The sequence below is a fragment of the Megascapheus bottae genome, chromosome 9 (assembly GCF_031878675.1).
Source record: "Megascapheus bottae isolate mThoBot1 chromosome 9, mThoBot2.hap1, whole genome shotgun sequence".
NCBI lineage: Eukaryota > Metazoa > Chordata > Mammalia > Rodentia > Geomyidae > Megascapheus > Megascapheus bottae.
This window is the reverse complement of record NC_143517.1, coordinates 63,087,121-63,102,775: the sequence shown is the minus strand read 5'-3', so window position 1 is coordinate 63,102,775 and position 15,655 is coordinate 63,087,121. Positions and strand designations below refer to the sequence as shown.

The following is a 15,655-nucleotide window of genomic DNA, read 5'->3' as shown; positions in this document are numbered from 1 at the left end:
ATATTATAGTGAAATATGTGAAGATACTATGTAATTGTAAATGAAATTTTATAAGATTTATTCATCTTAGGAACATATATATATAGTCTTCACGTATTCAAGAATATATTATACAAAAATACAACATTTGACCAGATTTCCCTTGTGTGCCTGAAGAAAGAATTCTCTGATTAAAAATGTCTTCTGATCAGTCTTTTGAAAACTGAACTGAGAACAGAAAGGGAAATTGTTTAAAGGACAGAGTTGTAATAACTGGTTCCTTGCAACTTGAGGTATAGCATCCGCATTAGTCAAGTATTATGGTATTATGTGCCTATCTGAGCATGAACTAACTTTTTTCCTAATATAAATCTAAACACTTGTGATTATAGAACAATCATCTATTGTAAATAGCCTCTGTGTGTGTGTGTGTGTGTGTGTGTGTGTGTGTGTGTCTGTCTGTCTGTCTGTCTGTCTGTCTGTCTGTCTGTCTTCAAAGACAATGAAGGTAGCCAGGCCTTGGTAGCCCATGCCTACTATAATTCTAGCTACTCAGGACTGAGATCTGAGGATTGTAATTTGAAGTCAGCCTATGCAGAAAAGTTGGTGAAACTTTTATCTCCAATAAACTACTCAGAAAAAGCTGGAAGTGGCACTGTGGCTCAGTGGTGGAGCACTAACCCTGAGCACAAAGAGGCTCAGGGACAGTACCCAAGACTGGCAAAAAAAAAAAAAAAAAAGGTTGGCTGGGTGCTGGTAGCTCACTCTTAAAATCCTAACTACTCAGGAGACTGAGCTCTTAGGGTCACAGTTCAAAGCCAGCCCAGGCAGAAAAGTCCATGAGCCCCTTTTTCCTGTGTGTGTTGGGAAAGGGGGGAGGTTTGGCCAGTACTGGGGCTTGAATTCAGGGCCTGGGCATTGTCTTTAACACTTTTTGCTCAAGGGGGCTGCTCTGCCACTTGAGCCAGAGTGCCTCTTCTGGCTTTTTCTGAGTATGTGGTACCCAGGAATTGAACCTAGGGCTTCATGCATGCGAGGCGAGCACTCTACCACTAGGCTGCGCTCCTATTTGCAATTAATCACCAGAAAACTGGAAATGGTGCTGTGGCTCAAAGCAGTAAGATTGATAGTAGAGTTGAGCAAAAAGAGTTCTGAGACAGTGCCCAGGCACCCAAGTTCAAGCCTCATGACTGACAAAAAAACAAGAATGTTCTCTGGAATCCATAGAGACCACATGCAGTTTCCTCATTTCCCTAATGAATAGAGTTATTTGCAACATTTAAATGAGTACGAATTTTATAGAACAATCTTTAAGTGTATTATCTCAGGATAAATTTCAGTAACTGAAATCCTTTATAGTTTCTTCCAAAAAAAAAAAAAGGTTTTAGGAAATTGGTAGCATGTCAAGTTGTAGGTATTATTTTTTCCAGTAGTTACTCTTCTGGGTATGGATATACATGTGTATACATATACATTCTTATGTATGCAAGTGTGTTCCTTTCTTGGAAATCACTCTTAATTGAGTTGTAGACTTCAATTATTTTACATGTTCCAGATTAAAGCAAATAGTAAAATACATCTTTAATGTATAAACTATATCCCTAATTGTGGATTGGCTGGGATAAGGAAGATAATATTCGATTCTCACTCAGTATTGATCTATTGCCCATAAAACTGCTACATTCATTATCTAAATTAGGACACTTTAATAAAAAGATCACTTTTAATAATAATAGAACAGTGAACATAAATTAGGACTGTTTGGGGAAACATGTATGGTTACTCTACTGTGCTTATTATTAATTCTGAAACTCCAAGTCCAGGGAAAGGAAAACCCATTTTTGCTCTCTACAAAATTACATCCTCATGTAAGATAACAGGATATTATCTTTAATGTATGTTTAACAAGGTATATTTATTATGCATGCTTTCTTTCCTAATTAGATAATTTAGGGGAAAAAATCACAGATGTAGTAAGCCAGTTACTCTATTTTTCAAAACATTTTTAAGTCATTGTATAAAAGAGTTACCATTCACTGAAGCAGTTTATGAATGCAGTGCATCTTGATCAGCATCACGTGTTTCAACATTCTCTCCTATCCCACCCATCCCACCCCTTCCTTTGCTTATCTTACTTTTAGGTTCTATATTGAAGTTTTTCTGCCACTAAAAAAGGATGTACATGCTTACTAAAGTGTACATTTACATATACAATGCATCTTGATTTATGTCATCCCTTCAGCACTTTCACTGCCATTCAACCTACCCTTTCACCAATTTTTCTCAATTCTCCACTACATACAATGAATACTCTTTTTTTTTTTTTTTCCAGTCCACTGGGGACTTGAACTCTGGGCCTGGTTGCTAACACTCTACTGCTTTAGCCACAGCGTCATTAACAGTTTTCTGGTTAATTGGAGTCTCATGGGTTTCTATGCCCAGACTGGTTTTGAACCCTGATCCTCCGGTCTCAGCCTCATGAGTAGCTAGGATTACAGGTGTGAGTCTGGCTTTACTCTTCTTAATTAGTATTAACTTTATTATTTTCGTTCCAAGGTGTCATGGTTACATTCAGCTCTAGATTCTGTAAATCATTAGCTAAAGGTGGTGGCCAACTACATTTGTGTGTGTGTGTCTCTCTCTCTCTCTCTCTCCCTCCCTCCCTCTCCCTCTGTCCCTCCCTCCCTCCCTCCCTCCCTCTCTCTCTCTCTCTCTCTCTCTCTCTCTCTCCCTCTCTCTCTCCCTCTCCCTCTCCCTCTCCCTCTCCCTCTCCCTCTCCCTCTCCCTCTCCCTCTCCCTCTCCCTCTCCCTCTCCCTCTCCCTCTCCCTCTCCCCCCCCTCTCCCTCTCTCTCTCTGAAGCTGGCTATTCAGAAAGTCTGTTGCTGTAAACATCCCCGACTGGAAGCTGTGCGACACAGCTGAGCTTTCAGTCAGATGTTTGCTGCTACCGGCTCTTCACAGGCATCTTCAAGTGTAACCACTCCTAAGGAGTAGAGCTGAGCTGAGAAGGTTGTGAAATGCATGCAGAGACATGAGAAGTCTTTAGTTCTTCATTACCATTCTCTGCAGTATACTTGTTTGGGGAGGGGGAGCTTGCCTGCTGACTTACTGTACTTTTAAGATTTTAGTTTATACCATTTGTTTCTACTGTGTTTTATTTCTGTTTTTGCTATTACTGAAAAGTTTATTTTTTCCGTATATTTTTTATTGTAATTAATAGAAGAGTTACATTATATTCACCATATAGAGGGTGCGTTACTTCAGAAAAGTTCATTCTTTATCGTTTTTCTAGTTACACTGGAGTTTAACTTCCTGCAGTTCAGGAGACTGATTTTCCCCCTTTATAAATTCTCCCTGGCATACCACAGAAATTTTTCTTTCCTTAGATATTGCTTACTCTTTCCATCCTCTCCTTTTATGTTGTTACCATTGATTGATGTTAAAGCTCTTAATCAGAACTTTCTCAGAAGCTGAAAAATTTCAAACCATCAAAGCTAGTCATAGCATTTGCTGTTGGTTTGAGTTAAGTCTATTTTCCTGAGCATTTTTAGATTGTGGCTTGCCTTATGAGCAGGTGTGTTGTGGGTATGTGTTCGTTTGTTTATTTTTCTCCACCAAATGGAATGAATTAGAAATTCTCATAGATGGATGACATTTAGTATGGCTTAATTAATGTATAACTTTATAGGGTTTTTTTCTGAATTTTAACATGTTTTCTCATTTCTACTTTTAGCTTCTGGACATTTTCTAGTTTGTTGGTAATTTTCAGTATAAACCATTGATAATTTTGTCATTTGTTATTAAACTGTCAGATATCATACTGTATTAGGTTCATTACACAAACCAGAAGATAAAGTTCTTGCTAATGTAATTATTTGTAGGTGTATCTTATTTGATCAGAGTCCAAGCTTTTTGAAGATGGGGACATTATAATTCTATTTTTCTGCTGCCTGACACACAGCACTCTATAATAGGTACTTTATTACAGCAGTGTCTGCCACTTCCATTTATGGCCTATGCTTAAACAAATGGCAGATTTGATCATAATGCAGTTACTAAAGATATATCTGTGCTATAGCATTTATTTGTAAATGTTCCTCTGTGAGAAAGGTTGTGAATGTACATGATTTATTTGGGAAGAGGGGATTTGTTACTTAAGGCATATGCAGTTTTTCAAGGGATATGTGTGTATACAGATTATACATATATACGTATACATGTGGACCTATGTGTATATGTACATACATACATACACAGGCACACACACACACACACATGCACATAGAAGCCCACATGTATGCTGGTACTTGGGCTTAACCTCAGGGCCTTGAGTTCTCACTTGGTGTTCTTGCTCAAAGTTTGTTCATTCATTCTGGACCCAGGCTCTTAGAACCTTAGAGAACATTCTGCATTTCTTTTCTTGTTGGGGACTGTGCCCAATTAGAAATTGAAATAAAATCCTCAACTTAAAATTGAAGAGAACTATCTGGTGCAGTGGCTCATGCCTGTATTCCCAGCTACTCAGGAGGCTGAGATCTGAAGGTCAAGGTTCAAAGCCAGCTGGGACACTAAAGACTGTGAGGCTCCAATCTCCAATTAATCACTAGAAAATGGGAAATGGGGCTGTGGCTCAAGGGGTAGGAGGGTACCCTTGAGCTGAGGAGCTCAGGGACAACGCCCAGGTCCAGGGTTCAAACCCTATGATCCACCAAAAAAAAAAAAAATGTAGAGAACTAAACTGGGTGTGGTAGTCCACACCTATAATCCTAGCTACTCAGGAGACTGAGATCTGTCTGAGGGTCATGGTTCAAAGCCACCCGAGCACTAAAGACTTAGAGACTCTTATCTCCAATTAACCACTAGAAAATGGGAAGTGACACAGTGGCTCTAGGGGTAGGGTAGTAGCCTTGAGCTGAAGAGCTCTAGCACAGCACCAGGCCTAGAGTCCACACCCCATGACCGGCTTATTTGGAATTATTTGTCTTTGTTTTTATTTAGGGTCTTACTGTGTAGGCCAGACTGTTGTCAAACTCTGGATTCTTCTGCATTATTAACACTGAGGTGCCTGTATTAAAATGTTGAACCATAATTCCTGCCCAAAAGTCTGACTGTTAAAATAATTCTTGGCCCAGGTGTCAGTAGAATCCGAGATCTAAGGGTCAGAGTTAAATGCCAGCTAAGACAGGAAGGTAGTGGCTCATGTGGTAGATTGCCAGCCTGGAGCAAAAAAGCTAGGAGCAGCATGCAGGCCATGAGTTTAAGCTCCCATCCCCAAAACAGTTGTTGGAAAAAATACATTGATTATCCAGCTCACAAGGGCATGATTGAATATGTATACAAAGAAAACCATTGTTGCAGTAGTAATTAAAATTTAAAAAAAATTCTGATTATAAATAAAACAAAGGTAGATAGGTACGTGTATGTGTTTAGTCTTGAGAACTTTTGCATCAGAACAGCCTGAAGTAAACAGGAGGCCAGGTAAAAACATGAGAGGCTTCGGAAAGTCTTTGCATGCCTATGAAAGGCCACACATTTTTGGAGTTTGCTGGCATTGTTTATTTCATTTTACTCCCAAATTTGAGACTTTATTCTTGATGCAAGTGCACTGACAAGGCCACTTTTTAACACTTGGTAAAAGTATTAATTGCTTTTTAATTCAGAGGAATGCAACAAGAGGGATGCCTTTGAGATACCAACAACCCTTGGAACCACAAAAGGTGATAAGTCAAAAATGTGAGAATAACTGTGCTTGAGAGGAAAAGAACTGAAATGTGTGTGGTGGGAGGAGATAAGGAGACAGAAATGGATGAGGAGCAATGCCTGAGATCTTCACAGGAGTTTTAGTTGCCTTTTTTCCCAAACAGGATCTTTTTTTAAAATAAAGAACAGGTAGCTGATACATCATTTTATATTCCCCATCAGATGTGTTCATATAAATTCTTGTTCAAGTGTTTGGAAAAGAAGGTTATAGGAATATAAAAGATTGAACAAATGGTTACCTTTAGCTTTGGTTCATTATGGAGTATCTGTATTGCATGAATTTCTTGTGATCACAATATATTGTCTTTTCTTGGATTCGCCACCTAGTATCAAGATTCTTGCCTCATTTATATGGGTCATGGTGCCTACTGTTTTTTTCAGCAGATTCTACAAAGTCATCTTTTTAGAAAAAAAGTATTCATCATAATATATCTTAATATAAAGTTAAGTCTCAACAGAAGAGCCGGTGCAAATGTAATAAGAGTTTTATTTCCTAAGTCCTACTTTAAACCAAGTTTCAGTTCATGTAAACATCCTACACTCAGCTGAAATACATAATTGGCTGGGAGGTGGATGTTTACTTCAGCTGTCTTGGAATGTCTACAACTAACAATAAATGAAGAAAGTAGTATCCAGAGTATTTATTTTTTTAATGTAATTGCCTTAAATTTAAATTATTGTTATATCTTTTTAGTTTTGTGACTCTGGTATTGGGAGAAATTAGTGTCCTTATTTGGGAGTTAGAATCACATAGCTAGTCATTGCATTGTGCTTTAACAATCAGGCGCTTTGATGCAGACTTGTGTTACCACGTGGACTTTATCAGTGGATTTGCTGGATTTTTCTTATCTGCCAAAAAGGTAGGTATGGTGATAATGTTGATTAATGAATCAAAAGGCTCATTAGAATAGTACTTTTCATATTAGATATTCAATAAGTCTAGCTGTATTAATGCTAGTTACTTTTAGGTAGGTATTCATTATGTAGTTGCTGTAGGGTTTAGACATAACTTGTTTTTATCTCAGCACTAAAGATACTATCAACTTCTTAGTTTTAATATAAATGAGTTTAAAACACCCTGAAAACTTCCAGAACCTTGATTCTGTCACTTACTAGTTATGATACTGTGAAGAAATTGGTAATTTTATTGTGCTTCAGTTTCCTCATCTGCCATATTGGTATGCTAACAGAATCTGACCTAAATGATTTAGTGGGTTATTAGTCATTCCACTCCAATCAAGTATTTAGAGTGATTCCTTATATACTAAGCTCCTGACAAATGATAGCTGGTGTCATCATTGTTATCATTATTATTACTTTCTAAAAAACTGATAGTCATCCACTATTTTTTTTTCAAAAACATAATTGTGCCCTACATGCCTAAATTTAAATGTATTATGGGCTAGAACCTTGTTATTCCTATTATGTGGTCTAAATGATAAGAGGCACATTTGTGCTTTTACTAAAATATTTCAACTTAATTTCATTTAGTTATTTTATCACTGTCGGGGTCTTCCCCTGTCCCTCTCGATCAGCAGGAAGGACAGGGAGAACCCGCCTCAACCAGGATGAGCTGAGAGAGGAGGGGGCCCACTGAGTGCTGCAGCCAGCCCTCTTTCTCCAGAGCACAGACAGAGGCAGCAGGCAGGAATCTCCAACCCCAAACCCCCTCCTGAGGAAGTCCCTCCAGCTAATAGACCCTCACGCTAGATCTCAGTAGAGTGAGAAAGCCATAACACATTTGTAACCAATGGTAATCAAGTCTTGTGCCCTGCCTCTTGTCTTGCCTTGTTTCAGCAGAAAGTTATTAGACAGGGCCTTACTCACCTCCCAGCATATCACTTATATGTAAGAGATTCTGTATAGGTACAAGCAGACTAAGTACAAAGCCAGTCACAGGTAACACAGTGTCTAGCAGTATGGCCAGGCCTGTGAGCCACCTCTGTCTAACCCACAATCAAAGCTCATATCTGATGCCTCCTCTGTGGAAATTCACAATTAAAATAAGAAGTAAAGACATGTACATTTGTTTTTAGATGTGGATTTTTTTCTAATTATGTTGTACTTACTCAAGAAATAATGTTACTTTTTTTTTTTGCTATTAGAGCTGTCCTGTTGCATGCTTGGATTTACAACATCCCACTTTTTAGCAAGTTCCATTTGCTTATTTGAAATTTATTGTTTACTGTACTTTCATTTACAATTTAATTGTATTCATAGACAATGTAAGATAAGTTGAGTTCCCTTATAATTTTAGGATTCTTTCCAAAATTAAGTTTGAAAATTTGATCTTGTCTTGCAATTGATTACTAAGCAGTTGGTACAAATTATGTAGTTTATTTCCTATTACATTGTATCTTTTCAAATACAATTTTTATGGTTCAGTGAAAGTGGAAAAATCTATGACATGTAGTGGAATATATCTGTTACTTAATTTAATTTTTTTAATGATTGTTTTTCACAGGTAAATGTTAAAGTGGTATTCCAAAATTATAGCAACAGTAACTGCATCCTCTTCTCATTGTTAATAACAAAAATTAAAAGTATGTGGATTTTTTTTTTAACTAGAAACATCCTGTCCTGTTGTCACATTCTGGGTGTTTTTTGTTTGTTTTGTTGTTGTTTTTTTTGTGGGTTGTGGGACTTGAACTTGGCCTGGGCACTGTCTCTGATCTCTTTAGCTCAAGGCTACCACCCTACCCCTGGGCATTGTCGCTCAGCAGTTCAGCTCAAGGGACAACCCTACCCTTGAGCCAAGCCCCACTTCCCATTTTCTGGAGGTTAATTGGAGATAGTCACAGGTCCTTTTGTGCCCCGTCTGGACTGGCTTTGAGCCTTGATCCTCAGATCTCAGCCCCCTGAGTAGCTAGGATTACAGGTGTGAGCCACCACCCAGCTGTTTTTAAGATTTTAATTCTTTACAAAGTTACCAGTGAATGGTGAAACAGCAGTAGAAGTTTTATAAAACATTTAGAAGTTTTATAAAATGTATTAACCTTAACTTCCTTTAATACTGTGTCTTTACCATAATACACATTGTTCCTGTGAGGCTGGTTAAAACTATTCCTTGATCAGAATCCTAGCAGTCCAACCTGTTTGGCTACTTCACTGTCTAGGGACTGTCCAGGTGTGATTATAACTGGCATAAAAGTTGTAACCTTGACAAGAAAAAAAAATCCTACATATATTGTTATAGTTTGGTTTAAAATGTACCCTGAAGGCCCATGTTATAAAACTTGGGTCACCCGACTGTGCTGTTACTGGTAGTAAAATATTCAGGAGATGGAGCTTACTGGAATGAAGTTAGATTACTGGATTATTTTCTAGAAAGGGGCATTGAAATCCCTGACTACTCCTCTCCTCTCCTCTCTCTTTCTCACCTTTTTCCCCATATATCCCCCCACTCTCCTCAGTTGAGTAAGGATCTCTAGAAATTTTCTTCCCTGGATGGCCTCAAAACATGATCCTCACAGTCTCAGCCTCCCACATAGCTAGGATTACAGGCCTAAATCACCACATCTTGCAATTATCTCAAGTATTTCATTAAAGTAACCAAAAGCTAACACTGGAAGCATTACCAATCCTTTCTGGGGGGGCACAGCTTCAATCCACATGAGACAGAATTAATTTTTTCTGTAGTGCATTCTCCAGTAGACACCAGCCAGTTCAATTTTGACACTTCCTGGGGATTGTGTCATAGCCTGCAGATGGATCCTCCACCTGAAATGCTCGTACAAGCACAGATTGTATCCTGACAGAAACACTGGCTATAGTGATCAGGTCATCCCTCAGGTGTAATTAATTTCCCATACAGCTTACACAACTAGGGAGAGACCATTCACATTTACTCACCTACTATAAAGGATACTACAGAGGATACAGAGGAACCACCTAGTGAAAGAGCTGTGTTCAGCTGTCTGGAAGCTTTTCCAAAACTTGGCCTCTTACATTTTCTGTAGGCCTTTTTGCATCCAGCCTGATTAACTACATTACTGTTGAGAGGTAGGACTGAAAGTCTGTAATCTCTGATCATGCCTTGATTTTTCTGGTGACAGGCCCTCATCCTGAATCCATCTAGGGTCCCCAGTAATCGTTTTCTCATTGACAGAAAGAACACTTATCACTCCAGACATTCCAAGAGCTTTCCCAACTGTGTGGTAGGAAATAGCGTGAAGAACAAATATTTCAGTGTCACAAATACACACTTGTGATTTAATCTGGGTTCTCTCACTTGACGTCTATATGACCTTGAACAAAATACTCAACTCTGGACAATAATAAAAACAAAATAGAAAAAAATTATCAGGTGATTATAAGGATTGAAGATTAGATAAGAAAATTATGTGAAGACCCCGGGTGCACAGTGCTGACAACATTCAATGTTTCTGTAGCAGTAATCTCCTCACCCCATAAGCTCCCTTAATGACTTATCCTTATGGTTTTGTACCCTACTTCAAGGTTAAGTAGATTTTGAAAAGCACATATTGTAGGAATTAAGTTCAGACAAGCATTCAGGACTTTCAGCATTAGATTGAACAAACAAGCAAACAAGATCAGTAGTATGTACTGTTTAGTTGTGTGTGAACAATGGTTGGGCCTGTGACAGATGAGGCAAATTGATGTCTAGATATTTAATCATAATTCCTCTGAACTTTAGTGCAGGAGGATTCCAGCCTTACTGGGATCTTACAAGAACTGGAAAACATTATGAAGTCTGTTAAAGATGATGCTATGGGTGAACCAAAGCAGATTATGTTAAGAGATGTTAAATTCATGATTTTTTATTTTTGTATCAAGTTGAGTATGTAAAGGACAGTATTCACAAAAGTTGTCAAACTTGTTTTACTTGTTTCCCAATCCTTCCAGATCATTGCCTGTAACAACAGCCCTGATATTTATAGTAAATACCTTGCTTTTGATATTAACACTTAGATTGTCTTTGTCCTGCCATCATTCAGTGACTTCATTTCCTAGTTGGTTTGTGATTTGAAATAACTTGTAGTGCTACGAACTGTTTGAAAAAGGTAAAGGTATAAACCAGCAGAGAATAACATTTCCAAGACTTAACAGAGTAAATGGGGTCTTTATCTGTACGGTGTGACGTTTGGCTAATTTTTAAAGCATCTTGTCACCAGATTCAGATGATGACTAAGGCCAGAAAGGTCATGATTTTATTGGTCAACAAATTCAAGAACAGAAGCAAAAACAGGACAAGTGCACCCTCCAGGAAAAAGAATGAGCAAGCTCCAATGGGTCCTAACACCTCAGGCATTTTGGAAATGCTGGGAAACTGATGATATGGGGATGGTCCATTATAGAAGACAGGATTTGATGTGTTGGTCACTTCCAGAAACTGGGTTATATATTAACTCCTCATCATTAACTTGTTTGGCTGAGGACATTTTGGCCTTGCATGATCAGGCTAGAGGTGTCGTTTTTTCCAGGCTTGGGATCTGCCACACACCCTGCTGAGTATCACAAATCATTGTTAACATAAACAGCGCTTTCATCATCCAAGCCATCATCGTTCTTGCCTTAACTTTTTTTTTCCTTTTTTTTGGAGGGGGGGTGCTGAATCAGAGCCCCCCCCCAAAAAATATCCACTGTTTAAAATCTATTTTTAATTATTAGACTTATATAATAAAGTTAATGAGTACATTTCTTTTTAAACACTTATCCCTTCCCTCATTTCCTCTCGCTCTCATTCCCTCTGCTTAACTCATTCATCTGACCTTGTTCCTTATATGTGAATGAGAAGTATTATAGTTACATAAATCCCCCTTCTCTCATGACTCCATCTAGTTTATGTATATTTGTGTGTTTCAGTAAAGTAAGTACAATCACTGGCAAAATAACTTCTGATAAACTGCCTAAAACCATCTGTTAACTATGTTATCTCTCATCTCTTTTGCTGTCCCTTGGTTGTATTGTTACAGTATCTCACTTTGTTACCTGATATATCAGATATATTTGTATTTGGTTATTTGAAATTGGATAGGGAAGGGGGGAAAACAAGATGAGGGGTGGGGGGGGGGAAATGGGGATCAAAACATGTGAAAGGGTATCAATGTATGTGAATTAATGCACCTTCTCTCTGGCAAATATGTAACCCTTCTATTAATTACAATAAAAAATATGAAAAAAAACCATCTGTAAAAGGGGGTTGCTTGTCTCTTAAACTAAAGTGAGGATGTGATTAGATAAAGTCTCTTAGCATGCTAATTGAATGTATATACATTCAGGGAATATTCCATTCTTCAAAATTCAGTTTAGGGGCCGGGAGTTTGGCCTACTGGTAGAGTGCTTGCCCAGCATGCATGAAGACTTAGAAAAAAGCCAGAAGTGGTGCTGTGGCTCAAGTGGTAGAGTTCTAACCTTAAGAAAGCCCAAGGACAGTGCTCAGGCCCTGAGCTCAAGTCCCAGGACTGACAAAAAAACTCAATTTAAATCTTTACCAAAGTATCTTCAGCTGGGTGCTGGTGGCTCCTGCCTATAATCCTAGCTCCCTAGACTGAGATCTGAGATTCGTAGTTCAGAGGCCAGTCCAGGCAAGAAAGTCCATAACATTCTTCTCTCCACCTAACCACCAGAAAACTGGAAGTAGCTCTGTGACTCAAAGTTGTAGATTGCCATCTTTGAGCAAAGGAACTCAAGGATAGCACCCAAGCCCTGAGTTCAAGCCCTATGGCAGAGGAAAAAAAAAAAAAAAGAATCTGCACCATGGACTATAAACCTTCTTTGCTTGCCATGAGTATGTCCAATGCACCTACACATTCACCACTCTTAGAGTAGAACAGAGGAGGCGAAAACAAGGACAAAGGTAGCTTGATACATTTTCATTGTCACTGCCTAGCATGATAAAACTGATTTTTGCAGTATCAGACACCAAATTCTTAGCCTTGCATGTGCTATGAAAGTGCTGTGCATCTGAGGTACTTCCACAGCCCTGTGGTTTTTAGTTGAGGTCTTTTTCCCTTCTCAGTGGAAGATAATCTGGCAGCAAAGGTGACATGAAGAAATATGTTAAAAATTAATGTTCTCAAATCATTTTTTACTTCACAATTTTATACAATAAAAAGTAACAAAGTAACTACCAGTTAAGAAAACTGTCCACTAAATATGAATAAACGCGCTTTGATCATAAGTTACATGAAAGAAACATAATGTGTTGATCTTAGAATCACATACTCTTAACACTTGTTGCCACATGACAGTAAGCAGTTGAGCTGTGAGAACTCTTGAAACAGTAAAGGGGGTTAATCATTGATGGCTAATGTAGCCATACAGTCCTAACTGCTGAAAAGTAGTTGATACTGTACCACTGAACATGGAGAAGAGCTAGTTTATTATATACATGGTTCTTTATACTAGAAACAGTTTAAGTTAGGTTAGGTTGGTATCTTTATATGTTGAAAAACAGAGCTAGTGTTAAGTGGTGACCAAATAATTTCTTCCATGCATACTTATCCAGGGAAGAGTCACAGCAATCAAATGGCAAAGGTATACATGAATACTAAGTTGAATAAACACCAGCTCTCTACTTCAAACTGTTCTGCTGCAATAGAACATTGAGAACCTCAGAGATGTGCTAGAACTCTAGAAGCTTGTAAGTATTCAGCAGTCTCATTTTCTTATGAAAGGCTGAAGTAATGACAAGAACTACTGATGTAAGTTGATTACTACATGCCTTTAATTGAGGGGTTATAGAATGTGAATTGACATTACTTATGGGAGGTTTGTCCAACTAATTTCCTAATTGCCATATTTGAAAGTCACCCTTAAAAGGCTTAATTTCTAATTTAAAGTTTCCAAGTTTTGTTTTCCCTGTATTAACTGACATCATATCTATTCACTAAATAAACGTTTGTTTTGTGTTTTCCTTTGATCTTTCTTTTTTTCCGGAATTTTATCAGTGACTGAATTAAGCTACAGTGTTACAAAACCCCAGAACAGTAGCTTAAACAAAGATGGATTTATTTAATAGAGTTCTGAAACAGGTTTTGGCCATTTCAGAAAGTGGGTGCCTGAAATGTCCCTGCCCCTTCCACAATGAGAAAGCTTTCAGAAACTGGCCTTTCTCTTATTTGCCACAACTACAATAGCTGCAACAGAGGCCCCAAAATACAGTTCTCTTGTTGGGCACATGGTTACTTGGAACAAAAGCAGCTTTTATTAGTCTCTAACCTATGTAGCCCTTCTTTATGGGCTAGAGAACTTGTAGCGATGAGGAAGTAAAGTATGGGTGATGGATTCTGTTGGAGCATATTTTAAGCTGTTGAAACTGATTTCCAGGACTGTTGGTGGCCTGGAAGACTTGACTCATAGTAACGACACCATCCCATAAGTCCAGATCAAGATAACAGATAAAAACAAGGGCTAGGAATGTGGCTTGGTGATAGACAGCTTGCCTAGCATTCATGAAGTCCTAGGTTCCATTGCTCATTACCACATAAACAGAAAAGGCCACAAGTAGCACTCTGGCTCCTGACTCAAGTGGTAGAGTGCCATCTTTGAACACAGGTTCAGGGACAGTGCCCAGGCCCTGAGTTCAAGCCCCAGGACTGGTGAAAGAAATATATACACAACTGATAGCAAAATAAGAAACAATTCCAGTTACCAAGAAAAAATGTCTTAAACTCAAGAGCTAACACTACACTGATCAGGGAGGATGCCAATCTTGGTTCTCAGTCATTCCAATGAACAAAAGATTTTTTGACTCATTTAGGTCCATCATTGTATTTAAGCCACTTCACTAATGGTTACTTAGTATGGAAATTAGAATTGGTTATATATAACCACACCCAGTCCTCCCCTATCCCAGGGTAGATTGTAAAACTTGGCCATTATCCTATTTTGAAAGGAGGATTGGGTCATCCAGTACTGTGGCACTCAGAGCCCTTGTACTCCTAGCAAGAATTCTACTGCTTGAGCCATGACCAGCCCTTTTTACTTCATTTTTCAGATAGGGTCTCCTGCTTTTACCCAAGACTCGCCTTGAACCAAAATACTTCCTGTATCTCCCACCTACCTGTGATTATAGGCAAGTTGCCACCACACTTGACTGCTTTTGTTTGTTTTTCAGTTGGTGGGTCCTTGTTTTTGCCTGAGTTAGACTCAAACTAGGACCCTCTTGTCTTCTTTCCCAAGTAACTGAGATTATAGATAGGTGCCAACACTCTTGGCTTGGACTACTATTTCTTGATCAAAGTGCTGCAGACTTGGGTTTTTTTTTGTTACATATATACCACATTACATATACAGATAGATACACATTGGAAGCCATAGTCATCCATTTCCAGAATGGATAGAAGACCAAGATAGCACTTGCCAAAAGAAACAAGACAAAAACAACAGCTGCTTATCCTGAAATTTCTGCTGTTCTCTCAGAGATTGTCCAAGCATTCAGTACGAGTAGCCCTGTGATGTCATCCAGCCTCAAGTCTTTTCTTTGTAACCCACTATCTTTACCTTGTAGCTTCTGTCCTCAAAAAAATAGACATATCTGGAATGTGACACTACAGATAGGGAGAAAAGGACCAGTGCCAAAAGATAAACTTGAAATGTGGTGGGAGAATACAGACTCCAGGGAAAATAAAGTTGGTTCCATAGGCATGCATGAATGGAAATGTTGAAGACTGCCAGGCAGTAGCAAATGATTCCACATAAATTCCAGAGACATGGGAATTAAGTGAAGAGAAGTAAATAGGTAAAGATGTTTAAGTAACTGAATATTGGCTGTATTAACTGGCTTAAAGCACAGAATTAGGTACCATGCAGTAACAACAGAAGGAAAAATGGACTTAGCTTATAGTAATAGTAATGGTAAAATTAATTTTTCATTAGACTGTAAAGTTCGGGTAACTTACCGTCTTCAAGCACTAAAGGAAAGATTAATTTCATAATGGTGAATACTTT

The 15,655-nt window shown here is 38.4% G+C and overlaps 1 long non-coding RNA gene across 1 annotated transcript in view; it reads left to right on the top strand.

Moving 5' to 3' along the window:
• LOC150059279 (uncharacterized) overlaps window positions 1-11,328 on the top strand; it is a 31,909-nt gene extending 20,581 nt beyond the window's left edge. Inside the window, exon 4 of the long non-coding RNA XR_016536717.1 lies at window positions 10,876-11,328. This is a non-coding gene — a long non-coding RNA (uncharacterized LOC150059279). The remainder of the gene's footprint in view (window positions 1-10,875) is intronic.
• The last annotated feature ends 4,327 nt before the right edge of the window (window positions 11,329-15,655 follow it).